Below are 17758 nucleotides of genomic sequence, written 5' to 3'. Positions count from 1 at the left end.
GTATATGCATGTATGCATGTGCATGGGTATACACACCAGAGAGATATGGACACACAGAGAGAGAAAGAAGAGACAGGGAGAGACCTAAGAGGATATGCTCCAATATACTCCAAACTGGTATCAGTGGTGATTACTGGGGATTAGGATTGGGATGAACAAGGATTTTTTAAAAAAATTATTGTTTGACTTGGGTTATAATTTTTATTTTATCTCTTGTATTCTTTAAATTTAGTACAACTAGCATGTGTTATTTCTGTGTTTTTTAAAGAGAAAGTATTCAGAACAATCTTTAGTTCATGCTACAGACCTATAACCAGCTGCAATAAATCATGTTGATTGTGGTCTGCCAAAGCAGGGCAATGAAGAAGGGTGGCAGGTTAGCAAAATAGTACAGGCTCATCAATTATGACAGAACAATCTACCATAATATCTTTTTAAAAAACTTTAAAGCATGAAGAGTTACTTTGATAATTTCTCCCTTTCATGAAAGTGATTTGTCCTAGGCAAAACACAAGTATAATTTTGGTAGTAATTAAAATTGTATTTGTTTTGACACACACACACACAATCTACTAGATGAACTTTTAATTTCTCTTTCCTTGTCGACTGCGTAATAACTAGAATAGAATGATGATGGTGATGATGATGACAAAAATAGTGCTTACTTACTAAGCATGTCACCTGCACAACAACATGATAGGGTATCTATGACTGTTATGCGCATTTTGCAATCGAGGAAACTGACACTTATTCTATATCATAAAACCAGCATTGTGGAAACTGAGATGTGATCTCAGGTAGCCCTGGCCCAGAGCTCTTTTTATACTGCTTCTCCTGGGAATGATGATAGATGATATCTGTGTATACACAAACATCCTTAAAGAATTAGGAGTCCTATTTTTAATACAAATCAAGAAAGAGTAATAAAACTTTTCACTATTTAAAATCCATTTCTGATTACCATTTAGGGTATAGCTAGTTGAGGTTAAGCATTCATTTATGCCTATGATCTTGGTTTTGCCATCACACTAACTCAAAGACAACTCAAGTTGTCTAGGCTGCTTCTAGAACCACATATCAGTCTCTCTGTGCCATAAGAATTCACTGTGCCAGGCTGAATCCAATCTACCAGTATTCTAACACTGAAATTAGAGAGCTCAAACAACAGCTGATTGCACACCATGAGATCCACTAAAATCTGACAGCAGGTGTATTCACCAATTTTGACCATAATGATGGCAATAAGGAGACTCTGTTAAAGGGACAAGAGCACAGATATCTGGCACCAGGACCTGGAAAAAAGCAAGACAGTTTTAAACAAGTACCACATGTGGTGACTCATTAGATGTTGAGAGCTAATAAGAGTCTGAAGATTTTTAGCTTAGCACTGATGCTGTGGACAGCAGGATATCCTAAAATCTAGAAATTGAGAATGAATCAGGAGGTAGTGATAAATCCTGTGCTGATAACTGGTATGTAGAACTGTTATATTTTTAGGATAAATGCAAAGATGTAAAAATTCAAGAGAGTGCTGGAGTGAAGCAAATATACTGAGAGCTGCACATTTGTGGATTCTCATTCACTAAGCAAGTACTATTTGATGGCAGCATCCCAGGTTTCAAAACACAGAAGCAGACCAAAAAGACATGGCCCTTTTCTGATGGAGCTGAGAGTTTAACAGAAATGAAACAACCAGATCATTATTATAAAGTGCAATGGGTATTATACTAGAAATACAGGATATCATGGGACCATTGTCTAGAGAAGTGAAGAAATTCCAATGGAGGTGCGGGTCCAGGACAAGGACAAGGAATAACGCATCAATGGAGAAAAAGCCCACAAATATGGACATCAGCATGTAAGGAGGTCAGAGATGGCAGGAGCTGAGGTCATTAGTGGTGAGAAATGAGGAGATGGAGAGATAGACAGGGGCCAGATGTTGGTGTTCTATGAAAAAGCATCTCTATTTTTACAGACATTAAAATTATTTTAATAGCCACTTTTATTTAAAAGCAGCCAGCAAACCAACATTTATGAAACTACTATGTGCCTCACAGTGAACAAGATCGTCTCTGTCCTCAAGGAACTTATCTATTAGTGAAGGGATCCAGACAAAAAAAAAAAAAAAAAAAACTCATAAAAAAAAACAAATTATCTAGCAAGTGCTAAGAAAAAGAAGAAATCAAATTCTATGAAGAAGAATGAGCGAAGGGGCACATTTTAGCCCCCGTGGTCAAGAATGACCTCTCTAGTGGAAGAAATATTTGAATTGAGATCTGAACAAGTGAGAAAGAGGGAGGCATGTGAAGGTCTGGAGACAGCATTCAACATAGAAGGAACAGCAAGGGCAAACAAAGGGGGGATCAAAGCAGGCCTGTGTTCAAAGCCCAAAACTAGGCCAGTGTGGCCAAAGACAGTGAAAGAAAGGCGGTCTAAGGGAGTTGATGTCAGAGAGATGGCTAAGGGACAGATCAGGTAGAATCTTAAAGGAAGACCAACTAAGCATCCCACTTGCCCAAGATTATCCCAGTTACCGCTCCTTAGCTTTGTTTAATTAAGAAAGCCCCTGCTTTACTCAGAAGTTTATAGCATATGGCAAAGAGCTTAGATATTGCAGTTCTGATGAAAGCCACTGGAGGATTTTAAGCAAGGCAACAACATGATCTGATTCACGCCTTAGAAAAGTTGCTTTGACTACAATTTGAAAACGTTCTGTAAGGGGGAAGGACAAGGCTAAGAGCTTACACTTTCATTAATTCTGTTTAAGGCCCAGATACCCAAAGAACTTTTTTTGATTTCTCACAGAACTCCAGAATCTTGGAATTTGGAAATAATTTTGGAGTTTACTTTCTCTATTCTCCTATATCATATAAGAATGCCTCCTGCAATAGTTGATGCCTATAATTGGCTTTAGTGAAACAGAAATCAATGTCAGATTTTAAAGAGAAAACTTCCACTGGATAAAAAGGCAGGAGACTCCAAATGAAAAGAGCAGAGTCATTGGACGAAGACAGAGCCAGATGTGTGTCCCGACTGGTTAGAAGCTTTTTAACCTTAGGCAAATTTCTTAACCACTCTGAATATTCAATTTGCCATTGTCAAAATCACACACACCAAAGGAAACTTTTATACAGTTTCATAATAAGGAAAGAAGAAAATTATTGAAGGTCTCCAACAATCACTACAATAATGTTTTTCAGGCCATGTGATTTTTTGTCCTGAAAAATCTAGACAGGGCTGACTATTCCTGAAATATACATTCGCATGGTCTCTTTTACTGTTACAACTAGAATAAGGCAACCCAAATCTATGTGATTTACCACGGGTGCCAAGAGACTAGACCACAATCATCAACACCTAAAGGGGCCTCCTTTCTCAGAAAACTATACTAGCTCCACTAAGTCATCATGAAGGTATTATAGATAGTTATATTAGTTTTCTAGAGCTGCCATAACAAAGTACCACAAACGAAGTGGCTTAAACAGCTAAACTTATTGTGTCATAGTTCTGGAGGCCAGAAGTCTAAGATCAAGGTGTTGGCAGGGTTGGTTCCTTCTGAGGGCTGTGAGAAAGATTCTGTTCTGTGGTTTCTTTCCTAGCTCCCGGTGGCTTGCATCTTTAGCACCCATTGGCTTATAGATGCATCGCCCCAATCTTTGTTCTCATGTTCATATGACGTCCTCCCTGTGTTTGTGTCTGTCTCTTCGAATGGAATTCTTTTCAAATGGACACCAGTCATATTGAATTATGGGCCCACTTTACTCAGTATGACCTCATTTTACCTTAATAAATTACATCTGCAATGACCCTATTTCCAAATAAGGTTACATCTTATTTGGAAGTGCTTGGAGTTAGGACTTCAATATATGAATTAGGGGGCAGGAGAGAGTTCAATCCATAACAATGCTGAAATAAATCATCTTTATTTTACATTGGTTTATGTCCCTTAGCCCCCAAAAAACATTCTGTTTAAACTTTTCTAGTTAAGAAAAAAACATTTTTAGAGTTACTTAGGGAATTCTGTTTTAAAAATATTTTTTAAAAGCATCTGTCTTGTTAAAATATATATATACAGCATTACAAAAAGGAATTAAAAATGGAGACAAATTTGATGCAGACCTCCCTACAGGGGCACCACTGCCATCACTTGTTCTCAAAGTTGACATTTGAATCTCAAGGGCAATCACAAACGTGGAATTCATTCCGAAAGTCTCTGTTGCCCTGTTGGAACAACTGTTAGTGTTTATAAGGCACATGGTATGATGAAGATTACTTTTATTTTATATTAGTCTGGGGGCTGACATTGTTGTTCTAAAAGCCTGAAGATGAAATTACAAATTTAAATAGTTCCTGTTAGTAGCAAAACCTGCTGTTTGCTATAGCAGATGCTGACAGTGTTCTGCCCATATCCTATAGGCACTCATTCTACTGAAAGCACCTGTGACTCTCTGCCAGAAGGCTTTCTTTAAGCCTGTGTGTAGCACAGACTAGAAGTGCTGGGGGTTTAACACCACTGGGAGCATCCCTCAGCAAATGCTAGATGGGAGTTGGCAGATAAATGCTCCATTTTCTTTGCAACTTGGTTGGAAAATGTCTGCACTGACTTCCAGCAACTCTAAGAAATGTCTACCCTAACTTGCAGTGTTCCCAGCTGCATTAAGCTTCCGTTGCCCATTCTTGCAACTTGATTTATAATGCACCCTTTTTTAGCTGCCTTCCTTTTCTTCTCTCACTTCCCTACATCCCCAGAATTTCCTAGTTTCATCCCCTAAATAAACCACCTATACAGTTGACCCTTTAACAAAACAGGTTTTAACAATGTGGGGTCCACTTATATGCAGACTTTTTTCAATAAATATATTAGAAAACCTTTTGGAGATTTGAGACAATTTGAAAAAACTTGCAATGAATTGCATGGCCTAGAAATATTGAAAAATTTAAGAAAGTCAGGTATGTCTATTTTATCATTTGCTATCATAAAATAAACACAAATCTATTATACCCTACAACTTAAAGTATAATAATAATAAATAAATTAAAAAAATAAATAAATAAAATAAAAAAATAAAATAAAAAAAGAAAAAATATTATAAAAAGTTAAAAGTTATTAAAATATATGCACACAAACACTTACAGATTACACATGGAACTATTCACTGTCAAGAGAAATGTAAACAAATGTGACGATCCAATATTAAATCATAACTTCATAAAATTAACTATAGTAGATATTGTACTACCATAAAAATGTTATATCCACCTCCTGTTGCTATTATAGTGAGTTCAAGTGTTGTATTTGCTTAAAATTCCATGTGTATTAGTCCATTCTCAGGCTGCTATGAAGAAATACCTGAAACTGGGTAATTTATAAAGGAAAGAGGTTTGAGTCTCAGTTCCATATGGACGGGGAGGCCTCAGGAAACTTACAATCATGGTGGAAGGTAAAGGGGAAGCAAGACACCTTCTTCACAAGGCAGCAGGAAGGAGAATGAATGTAGGAGAAAATAACAACCACTTATAAAACCATCAAATCTCATGAGAACTCACTATCACAGGAACAGCATGAGGGAAACCACCCCCATGATCCAATCACTTCCCACCAGGTCCCTCCCACGACCCGTGGGGATTATGGGTACTACAGTGAGGACACAGCCAAATCGCATCACATGTGAGGCTAATCATTGCCGCATGAGCAGTTCATCTCTCCAGTAAATTTCATTTTGCAGTAAAGAGTGATCTCTTGCAGTTCTCACGTATTTTTCATTGTCTTTAGTGCAATTTTGTAAACCTTGAAAAACACCAGGGGACCCATACAAGCTACCACTAGTGATGTTGGAAGTGCTCCCAACAAACAGAGAAACGTCATGACATTAACAAGGAAAAGTTGAATTGTTTAGTATGTACCATAGATTGAGACCTGCAGCTGTGGTTGCTCGCCATTTTGAGATAAATGAATATAGTGTAAAAACCATTGTTAAAAAGGAAAAGAAAAGGAAAAGGAAAAGAATTAGGGAAGCTGTCTCTGCAGCTATGCCAGCAGGTGTGAAAACTTTGCACTTTTTGTGTGAAATAGCTTATCTCGTATTGAAAATGCAGCTTTATATGGGTGAGGATCGCTATGAAAAAGGCGTATCTATAGACTCAAACATAATACAACAAAACATGGTTGGCTGGGCATGATGGCTCAGGCCTGTAATCAAAGCACTTTGGGAGGCAGAGGCAGGAAGATCATTTGAGCCCAGGAGTTCATGATCAGCCTGGCCAATGACCCCTACCTCTACGAGAATTTTTAAAAATTAGCCACGTGTGGTGGTGTACACCTGTGGTTCCAGCTAATCAAGAGGCATAGGTGGGAGGATTGCTTAAGCCTGGGAAGTCAAGGCTGCAGTTAGCTGTGATTGTACCATTGTACTCCAGCCTAAGTGATGGAGTGAGACCTTGTCTCAAAAAAAGAATAGGGAAAGAGAAGTCATTATATGACAACTTAGAGCAAAAGGAAGGTGAAGCATCTAAAGTGGGAGAATTTAATGCCAGCAAAGGATTGTCTGATAATTTTAGAAAGAGGTTTGGCTTTAAAAATGTCAAAATAGTAGGAGGAGCAGCAGCAGACAAGTTCTAGGACTATATGCCATTAAGAAAATTGAGAAAAAGGATATCTGCCTGAACAGGTTTTTAATGCAGATGAAAGTGCCTTATTCCAAGGGGAAAATGCCACAAAGGACATTTCGTAGTAAGGAAGAGAAGTGGGCACCAGAATTTAAGGCAGGAAAGGATAGGCTAACTCTAGTGTTTTATGCAATTGCAGTCAGGTTTATCATCAGAACTGTCCTTATCTATACAGCTGCTGATCCCAGAGCCTTGAAGGGAAAAGATAAACACAAGTTGCCCATCTTTTGGTTGTACAACAAGAAGTCCTGGACAATGAGAACACTTTTTCTGGGTTGGTTCTATTGCTGCTTTGTCCCTGTAGTCAGGAAGTACCTTGCCAGTAAGAGACTGCCTTTTAAAGTACTTTTGATATTGGACAGTGCCCCTGGTCACCCATAATCCTAGGAGTTAACATTAAGGGAGTTGAAGTGGTCTACTTCTTCCCAAATGCAACATCTGTAAATCCACCTGTAAATCAGGAGGTCATAAAGACCTTTAAAGTTCGTTACACAGAGTACTCTATAGAAAGAATTAAGGTCTATGATCAGCATTATGAAAGAGAACCCTCAATACAGAGAACATCCTGAAAGTCTGCAGAGATTAACCATAGAAGATGCTATTGTGGTTATAGAAAAAGTTGTGAAAGCCATCAAGTTTGAAACTATAAATTTCTGCTGGAGAAAATTGTGTCCAGATGTTGTGCATGTCTTCACAAGATTTGTGACAGAGATACTCAAGGAAATCATGAAAGAGATTCTGGATATGGCCCCCCACCAAAAAAAAAAAGGGTAGGGAGTGAAGGATTTCAAAATATGGATCTTGGAGAAATTCAAGAGCTATTAGACAGCACATTAAAGGAACTAACAGATAATGACTCAATGGAGATGAGTGCTTCCGAACAAACGCCACATGATGTGGAAGAAGATGTAGAAGAAGTAGTGCAGGAAACAAATAGACATTAGATAATCCAGCAGAAGAGTTCCAATTATTCAAGACTGCTTTGGACTTCTTTTACAACATGAACCCCTTGTTTGATACAGGCACTGAAACTAAAGAAAATGGCCAGAAAAAGGTTTGTACCACATACAAACTTTTAGAGAAATAAAAAAGCAAAAAAGTCAGGCAGAAATTATGATGTTATACAGAGTATGCCTGCCTCTCCTGTTTCCCTTTCCACTTCCTCTACCTCTTCCACCTCTGCCACTCTTGAGACAGCAAAAACAACTCCTGCTCCTCCTCTGCCTCAGCCTACTCAGAGAAGACAATGAGAATGAAGATCTTTATGATGATCCACTTCCACTTAATGAATAGAAAATGTTTTCTTTATGATTTTCTTAACAACATTTTCTTTTCTCTAGCTTACTTTATTGTAAGAATACAGTATATAATACATGTGATATACAAAATATGTGTTAATTAACTGTTTATACCATTGCTAAGGCTTCAGGTCAACAGTAGGCTATTAGTTAAGTTTTGGGGAAGTTAAATATTAGACATGGGTTTTTTTTACTTCACGGAGGAATTGGCACTCCTAAACCCCTTGTTGCTGTTCGAGGGTCAACTGTACATTTTTTAAGAATTTGCTTCTGGGTAATTCAAACTAAGACCATTATCTTCTTACCTGCTATTCCCTTCTTCCTTATTTACATGACTTCGATTTTGTGAAGTTCCTACCCTCTCCAGTGCCATAGACTTTAAGAAAGGTTGGACCAGCTCCATCTCTGGAAAGGGTGCTGATTAATCTAAATTGATCATGATTTCTTATTTTTCTAGGCACGAGTAGACAGCTCAGTTATGACTGACGAGAGACGTCCAGGAAAGTCAGCTATGGGACTTTGGAGACATAGAAAAAAACAGTTTATTTTCAGCCTCTGGATTTCGTCATGTTCAGATGAGATGCTGAAACTGTTGTAGCCATCTGGCAACAATGAAAAGAGGTATTGGGAGGACAGAGCCAACACAGAGGTAGGGGCAGAGCCACAGGAATCCCCAAGAAGAGCCAGAGCTCTAGTTCCACTGAACCTGGAGCTGCCCTTTCTTTAAGAATTCTTGTTATGTGAAATAACTCTCATACTTCTGATCAGTCAAGTCAGGGTTTTTGTTACTCTGGGCAGTAAGCACCTAATTAATACATTGTTATGAGTAGAGAATAAAACTTCATAATCCTTAGGCTGTCTAGAAGCTGAAGGTTGCCACTGAAACAGAAATCCAGAGCCAAAAGGGGTCAAACAGACATCAGGACAAACAGACCACGGGCAGGAGGAGAAAATAGGGAATAATGGTCAACAGTAAAAATGATAAACACAGCGAAAATGCACAGACTCCAAAAAAGTAGGGCATCAAGGGTGGAGAATCTTCCAACCTGTCTTCTTTCTTTCCTCCCTTCCTTCAACTATCATTCACTGAGCACATACTGTATTCGGGTGCACTTTAAGGAACTGGACATTCAGAGGTGGACAGGAACAACAGGGCCAGAGCTCCTGGGAGGCTTGCATCCAAGAGAATCACTGGCAAGTTAAAGCCTAGGATTATATTGTGGAGCAAGGAAAAGGAAAGTGGACATATGCATAGGTCCAGATAAAACTCTGGATGCAGCTGAGATGCTATTTCTGCTGCTGTCTTCCATACGTGGATACCTCCATCTAGGCTTCAAAGGAGCCAAGAATGACTTCTGTCCCCAGACAAAAATATTAGTGAATAAGCTATGCTAGAAAGAAAACACTTCAGAAGGCCACTATGGAAACTCTAATATTGGTAAAACAGCCCTCAGAGAGAGAAAAGTCACTTTTATTAAAAATATAACATGAGGTGGACAGTGGTGCTTGTCAAACTCTTTTTCTCCTCAGGTAAGCAATAGTTTAAGTTGAGGAGGTCAAATAAGATCAACTGAACAGCTCTCTGGAAATCTGTTGGTAAGTTCATTCTCAGTAGGAGAAAAAATGGCAGTAATGCCTGCCACAGGTACAGAAAAAATGACAGCCATTCAGAAACCCATTTGCAATAGCCTAACTGCAGGAGAATGTGAAATAAGAGAAGTTTTCCTCTCTGTTCCTATGGGAGAAATTATTTTGTAGCTGAGAGAAAAACAGAACCAAAATATAAAACTATACTTATTTTTCTTCTTGTGATCAAACTTATGCCATAAAAACTGTGAATTTTGATGTTGGCAAGTACCCATTCCTGAGTGTTGAGCAAAAAATGAATCAGTTGACCTAAGCATCTCTTAAATGCAAAGTACAATTTTACCTATACAATTTAAAAGTAGATTATACCTTATTATTTATGAGCCTGTGAAGTTTACTTAAAGTGTACTGAATGTTTATCATTTGTACATTAAATCTGGTAACACCTTTTTTTTGCATTGAATTGCAAATGACTGTGTTACCTAATGTCATTCTGCTTTGCATATGCTCTACTTTATTTTCAAACATATTAAAAATATCCACTTATACACATTTATGCTCTCTTTTCAAGGCAACGTAGCTAAGCGTTTTATTAAAATGCATAATTATTGCTAAAAATAATTGTGTTTGTTAGCATATTATGAGAGCATAAAGACTAGTTTTTATTCATTTATTTATTCACTCATTCAACAAATATTTGTGGAATACCTATTAATTGTCAGGTGTGAGAACACTGGACTAAAAGCTAGATTTATCACCATAAGTCTGTTTGTAAACCTACTTTTCTACTGCGGCCTTATGATGGAACCAGTTAACCATGAATTATTTGTACCAAGGTCTAAATAATGAATTGATACAAGACAAAAAAAAAGAGCTTTGATGGGACATGAAGACTAAGTTTTTGGGGGCAAAAGCAGAGTTGGGACAAGTCCAGATTCAGATCCTGAGAGTATTAGAATGAACAATACAAGATCGAGGCTGAATGTGGTGGCTCACACCTGTAATCCCAGCACTTTGGGAAGCCAAGGCAGGTGGATCACCTGAGGTCAGGAATTGGAGACCAACCTGGCCAACATGGTGAAACCCCATTTTTACAAAAAAAAAAAAAATACACACACAAAAATATTAGCTGGGCATGCTGGTACACACCTGTAGTCCCAGCTACTCTGGAGGCTGAGGTGAGAGAATCAGTTGAACCCAGGAGGCAGAGGTTGCAATAAGGAGAATTCACACCACTGCACTCCAGCCTGGGCAATAAATCAAGACTCTGTCTCAAAAAAAAAAAAAAAAAAAAAGATAGAAGTAATCAAGAGAGACTATGAAGACCATGGAAAAATCTAAAGCCAATGACTACAGAAACTTACAAATAGCAAGGAAAGCATGATTTAATCTGTGCTTGGTTGGTGTTGGCAAATTCTCATTGACAGAGAACTGTGTTGAAAGCTCTGAGCTCCATTCTCTGAGAGGTGCATCTAGTAACACCTACTAAGTAGTACTTTCAACTACCTGAGACTTTACCACTTTGTCACAGAAAGCTAATCCTTCTACAATCTCTGGTTTATGTTTGTTCCTATCAAGTTCCAGTTGCTTTCCAATTCAGATGCAGAATTCTGACACTATTAGAAAAGGTGTGATGTGGATTTCTTCTCCCACATTAGACTATGGTACATCTTCTTTGATTCATGACCTAGCATTCACTTAGGCAAACATCCCTATCCTCTAAGATGCAAAAAACAGAATATTGTATCATCAAAGCCAACAGGTTAGAAAAAGGGAGACTTGAAAACAATAACAAGTTCCAAATTAAAATAAGCTCATATAAATGTACAAGGTTTAATGGGTTGGGTAGGAAAGGTTGGTAGGCTAATACTCAGTGAGTCCTGAAATTGAAAAGGCAAACTCTGAGGCCAGGCACAGTGGCTCACTCCTATAATCCCAGTACTTTGGGAGGCCAAGGTGGGTGGATCACTTGAGGTCAGGCATTCAAGACCAGCCTAATCAACATGGTGAAACCCGTCTCTACTAAAAATACAAAATTAGCCAGACATGGTGGCACATGCCTGTAATCCCAGCTACTTGGGAGGCTGAGGCAGGAGAATCGCTTGAACCCAGGAGGCAGACGTTGCAGTGAACTGAGATTGTGCCATTGCACTCTAGCCCGGGCAACAAGAGCGAAACTCCATCTCAAAAAAAAAAAAAAAAAAAAAAAAAAAAGGAAAAGGAAAACTCTGTTCAATGGTATAGACACAGAAATTCTTCATTATTATTGTTCTCAGAGCTAATTGGGCCCCAGAAACTGACATATATTAACTATCTCAGAAGAGATAGAACTATATATCAGTAAGTCAATTACTTTTTAATGAGAAGAAATGGTCAATATCCTTACATCTCCTTTCCCAATGTCAAGGGATTTCCAAATCTCATCAACAGTTTTCTTGGGGATCACAAACTAAAAATAACTAAAAATAACAAAAGTCAAAGTGTCTTGATGAGTCTTTTATCCAGGTCTGGTGATATGACCATTCCATGTCATTAAACTCTCATGCCTAGCAGATGGGGCTGTGGGGCTCTGAATAAGGCTTCATTTCCAAGTCCTACAGTTTTAAGAGTCAAGAATGAATACTGGAATGGTGTTGAGCTGACCCAGAAACTAGTTTGTATGAAGCAAGTAGAGAAGTAAAGATGGAGGTTTTCAAAAGGAAAGTCATAACTGAGAAAAAGGAATAATTAATCTTTGAATAGACAGGAAATAGAGTCCAGAGAGAGACTTAAAGTGCTGGGTTAGAGTCCAGGATTCTTTCCAGGGGGCACTTATGGGCCTCATCAACAAATGGAAAAGATCTGTCGAGGTTGCCAAGTAGTTCAGATACAAGACACTGAAATTCCATTGACTGGAAACTTTGCGCTCCTGGAGTCTGTTGGATAAAAACTGACAGATTTCCTGTTTGTTTTTTTAAAGTCTGAAAATCACTACCTTTCTTTATACAACCTATGAATTTTATTAAACATTAATGGCAAGGCTGAAGTACCAAAAAGGAGGGACCTGACAAGCTATTTACTCAGTTTTACAATGCAATCCTAATGACAGGAGAAAATAGATGATAAAAGTATTTAGTAGTATATTTTCATAGGAATTTTAAAGATTATAGATTAAGCCCAATACAGCACAAAGATTATCTCTGCTAGATGTTCTGTGTTTGCCCCTCAGCATCCACTCTGTACCTCATCCGCTCTACCCTGTGCTGCAGGAAGCTGACATTTATGGATACATCAACCAGGTTAGCTCCTCTTCTGCCTTCCACTTCTGTCCAGCAGATGGGAACTACTAGCAGTGAATTAGAAAGTGGAAGAAGGATGAGATTATAGCAGCACGACTCAAAGACCGTGACCTCAGAACTTATTGATACCCTTAAAAATTGTGTTTATTGATAAGAGAAACTAAGACAAAAATTATACCTATTGATTTTACCATACGACAAATTAAAACAGAAAAATTTACATTGATATAATTTATTTAAAAAAATAATAAACTCATTGTACATTAATATAAATCAAGAATATGTTTATATGAAAAGTAACTCTATTTTCCCACATAATAGTAATTACATTGGCATTGTTTTATGTTTTTGCAAATCTGCTTAATACCTAGCTTAATATAAAACAGCAGGATTTTCATATCTATTTCTGCATTCAATCTTTTGCAGTATTACATCATGTGGTCCCTGGAAAACTCCACCGTACTCTCATGAGAACATTAGAGAAAATAAGGCAAATAACATCTCAGTGTTAGTATAAAGATAGTTTTGAAAATAGTTATGAGAGGTCTTGAGAACATCCAGGAGTCCCCCAAAAAACTGCTGGTTAGACAATGCCCCTGGCTCCCTCTCTGCCAAGCTGCAAGTTGGCAGTGGCAATGTTCCCTTATCAAAACTGCATCTCCTATTGGGAAGTCAACCCTCTCCTACAGGATAAATATTCCATCCCCTAGCCCTCTGTGCAAACCCCAGGGGTGATAAAGGCTCCCTGTTGTTGCTAGTCCTAGGGTGTTTCAGGATTCCTTGACTTGCCTTAATCTTGCCCACACCTTTGTAAATAGTCCCTTTGTTAAACTCTCCTCAATCTTTGTGTATGTATGCCTGTGGTAGACAGATGTAAATTGGACCTCCATGATATCCGTCTCCTAGTATTTACCTTTGTGTAATCTCATCCACTTGAGTGGGGGAGGACTTGTGACTTGCTTCTAACCCATAGAATGTGGCAAACATAATGAGATGTCACTTCCATGGTTACATTGTATTGTGCAAGACTCTGTCTTGCTAACAGATGCATTCTAGTGAGAGACTTGCTGGCTTGATGAAGTAAGTGACCATGTTTGGAGACATGGCCATATGACAAGGAGCTGTAGGCAGCCTCTGGAAGTGCAAGGCAACCTCTAGCCAACAGCCAGCAAGATGCTGGACCTCAGTCCTGCAGCCACAAGTAAATAAAATGCGCCAAAAATGTGAGTGAACTTGAAAGCAATTCTTTCCCAGTTGAATCTCCAGATAAAAACACAGCCTCATCAATACTTCGACTGCAATTCTGGTAAGACTTAAAGCAGAGGAGCTGCCAAAACTGCATCCAGATTCCCTGATTCACAGAAACTATGAGATACTAAATGCATATTGTTTTAAGGTGCTAAATTTGTGGTAATTTTTTACACAACAATAGGTAACTAACACAGTGCCATTTTCTCCCTAAACCCTAACTCAATACACACCAATTAACAAATTAAAAAAATTTCTTTTACCACTGCCTTCCTATTTTTATCAGGCTTTCCCACATTTATTTCTATATTACTTAATATCTAAGTCAGTAGCAACTAAAAATGTGAAGAAGTATGTAGTGATGTTGGAGTTAAGCATTTTAGTCATTTAAAATCTTGCTCCAGTTGACTTTTCCCTGAGTTGAAAAAATTTAGTATATACTAGTCATATATGCAAGGCCCGTTTGTTTTTAACTTATCAATTATTTGTAATTTGTTTATTTAACAAATATTTATTGAAAGCTCACTTTAGATCAGGAAGTATTATAGGAACTGTGGATGTAGGAGTGAACGAAACAAACCACCTAATCTCATAGAATTGATATTCTGCTAGAGGGAGACAGGCGGTAAACAAGAAAAATAGGTAAACTATGTAACACATTGGAAACTGATCAATACAGTCAAAGAAAAAAAGTCACACGGGGAAGGAGCATAGGGTGCACTGGAGTGAGGAAAGAGGTGCAATTTTAAATGAGTTGGCGAGGGAAGTATTGCCTGAGAAGAGGTCATCTGAGTAAAGCCCCGCATGGAGGTAATAAAGGAGCCATGAGAAAGCTGTAGGAAGAACAACCCAGGAAGACCAAATAGCAAGTGCAACAGCCCAGAGATGGTAGCACATCTGGTGTGGCTGAGCAAGGGTAAGAGTAATGGAATTACAATCTGTAAAGGGGGAATGGAGATCAAATACGGCATTTACATCGTTGAAAGGACATTGGCCTTTACTCTGAATGACACAGGAAGCCATTGAAAGACTTTGAGCAGAAATATGATATGACTTGACATGTATTTTTAAATGGATCACTGGCTTCTGGGTTGAGATAGTCTACAGGGGACCAAAGAGGGAGCAGGGAAATGTTTAGGAAGTAAAGGCAATAATTCAGGCAATGGATGATGTTGGGTGAACCGGAATGATAACAGTAAAGGTGATGGGATTTCTAAACTGAGCAGCAGGGTTTGCTGATAGACTGGTTGTTGGTGGAGGAGGTGGCAAACGTGAGAAAAAGAGAGTTGCCAAAGATGACTCCAACTTTTTTGGCTTGAGCAACTGGAAGGGTAGAGGTGGCATCAATTGAGCTGGGAAAGGGTGTAGAAAGGGTAGGTTTGAGAAATAATCAGAGATAAGTTTCGATATGTTAAGTTTGAAGTATCCATTAGATGTCCATATGGAGATTCTAAATGCTCCCTTGTATATGAGAATGAACCTCAACACTATCGGCATTGGGCCAGGTAATTTTTTGTTGTGGAGTGTCGTCCTGTGCATGGTTAGATGTTTAGTGACATCTCTGCCATATGCCCACTAGATGCAAGTAGAGCCTTTACCTTCAACCCCCAGTTGTGACAACCAAAAAGCCTCCAGGCATTGCTAAATATCCCCAGGTTCAGGGGTGAGGAACATAATTGTCCTGGAGTAAGAACCACTGGAATGAAATGGAGTTATAAAGAGAAGTCTGGCTGAAGATATAAATTTGAAAGTCATCAGCATAAAGGTGATATTTGAAAGCATTAGACCAGTTGACAGCACCAAAGTATAGTCAGAAAGAAAAAGAGGTTCAAGAGCTCCAATATCTGGAAGTCAGAGAGATGAGGAGAGACCAGCCGAGGTTCAGCAAAAGAAACATATAAGGAGCAGTCATGTGTGAGGAAACCAGGAGACTGTAATGTCAAGCATGGGGGAAAAGATGTGCACAAAGGAGAAAATGTACTACTGTGTCAAATACTGTTGACAAATCCAGTAAAATAAGAATTAAGAATTGATCATTGGACTTAACACAAAGGTTATTGATGATCATGACATTGTCTATTTCTGGAGTAAATGGGGCAAAAATATATTCCTAACTGATTTCAGAAAGAACAAATTATAGACATTGACTAAAAATATATGAAAATAATGATAGATGTTGAATATTTTTTCAATGAGTTTGCTACAAAGGGAAAGAGGAAAATCAGACATCAACTGGAAGGATAAGTGAAATGATGGAGAAAACAGAAGAGCATGTTTTGGTACTGATGCAAAGACAAATTCAGTTCAGAGAAAAAAATTCAAAGCTGCAGAAGAGAGAGGAGAAAATTATTAGAGTGATATCATTGGATAAGCAAGAGAGAATTGACCATGACGTGTAAATCATAACATATACATGTCAGTATATATAGTAGATGCCAAGGATGTTAAGCTTGAGATGCATATGGCAGATGCCCATGTTCTCTTGGCACTCTCCATCCTATACATGCCACAGCTCCTACCTCACTCACAACATGAGGGTTTTCACTAACTGGAAGAGCAAGTTGAGTCCACAGGTGTTGACCTCATCTCTTCCAAGCGGCCCTCCGCCAATGACAGATGGGTACTGGATATAAATACCTAAGGAAGTTTCTATACCATCTCTTAGAGGTCTCCAGTAGAACTGGCCTCCAGTTGTCCATGGCAGCAATCTGCTCATTGGCACACACTTCACTGGCTGCTTTCCCTTCCCTGTCTCACTTCATCTGCTGATAGTGCTAGTGCTTCCTGGGATAACCTCCCAAATAAGCGACCTACACTCAGACCCTTGTCTCGGTGTCTGTTTCTGGGGAAACCAACCCAAGACAGTGTAAACTCAAATGACTTTTAACTAAGCCCTACCTACTAGTTAGTAGTACAGTACTTCCTGTAAGAAAAATTGTCATTCCAGGCTAACTTCAAACAATGTCTTTCTGCCTTAACAAATTTCACTCCAGACTATAACACAATGGAATATTTATCTTGACTTAAATGGCCCCATATCTGTGCTTGAGTGTCATTCTCTGTCACATCAGTGTGACAGCACTAAGTGTTTAGCTTGAATAAGTGGTTCCCTGTCCTTTGATAATACAACATGGGTCCAGAGTTCTCCTCATTACAATTTTCAGCTCCATCAAGAGTACCTAGCCTAAGACATCTCAGAATTCCCAGAGATTTTCAACGTGTACTTCATTTGTTCTATTATGCACTCATTCTGTCTTGTCCATTTGAACTGGGTTCACCAGGGAATACAATTTAGATAGCCATTTTTTTTTTCTTTTTGCACTCTTTAGCCTGCCATTTTATTTTTAGCCTAAATTGTGCTGCTTCCTCATTCTTCACCCACTCCACCTCACTCAACTTACATTTAAAATCTCACAGAGCTGGGCAACTATAATGTAGTTCCTTCTCTTTTCTTAACACCCAAAATTTCAGTTTGCACAGTTAGGTAATACCAATATTTATGTAGTGCTTCATACGTGCCAGACACTGTTTTAAATGAATCAATTTTTTCTTCACATCAACAGGTACTATTATTATCTCCATTTTACAAAATTGAATTATTACTCATTTTAATTGGGATTTTGAATTTCCTAGCACCTCAGGGCTAGAAACAACCTTGAAAGTTTATTTAGGTAAGCTTTT

The sequence above is a fragment of the Macaca thibetana genome, chromosome 2, assembly GCF_024542745.1.
Source record: "Macaca thibetana thibetana isolate TM-01 chromosome 2, ASM2454274v1, whole genome shotgun sequence".
In the NCBI taxonomy this organism is placed as follows: Eukaryota; Metazoa; Chordata; class Mammalia; order Primates; family Cercopithecidae; genus Macaca; species Macaca thibetana.
The sequence above is the reverse complement of the archived record's forward strand: the minus strand, read 5'-3'. Positions refer to the sequence as shown.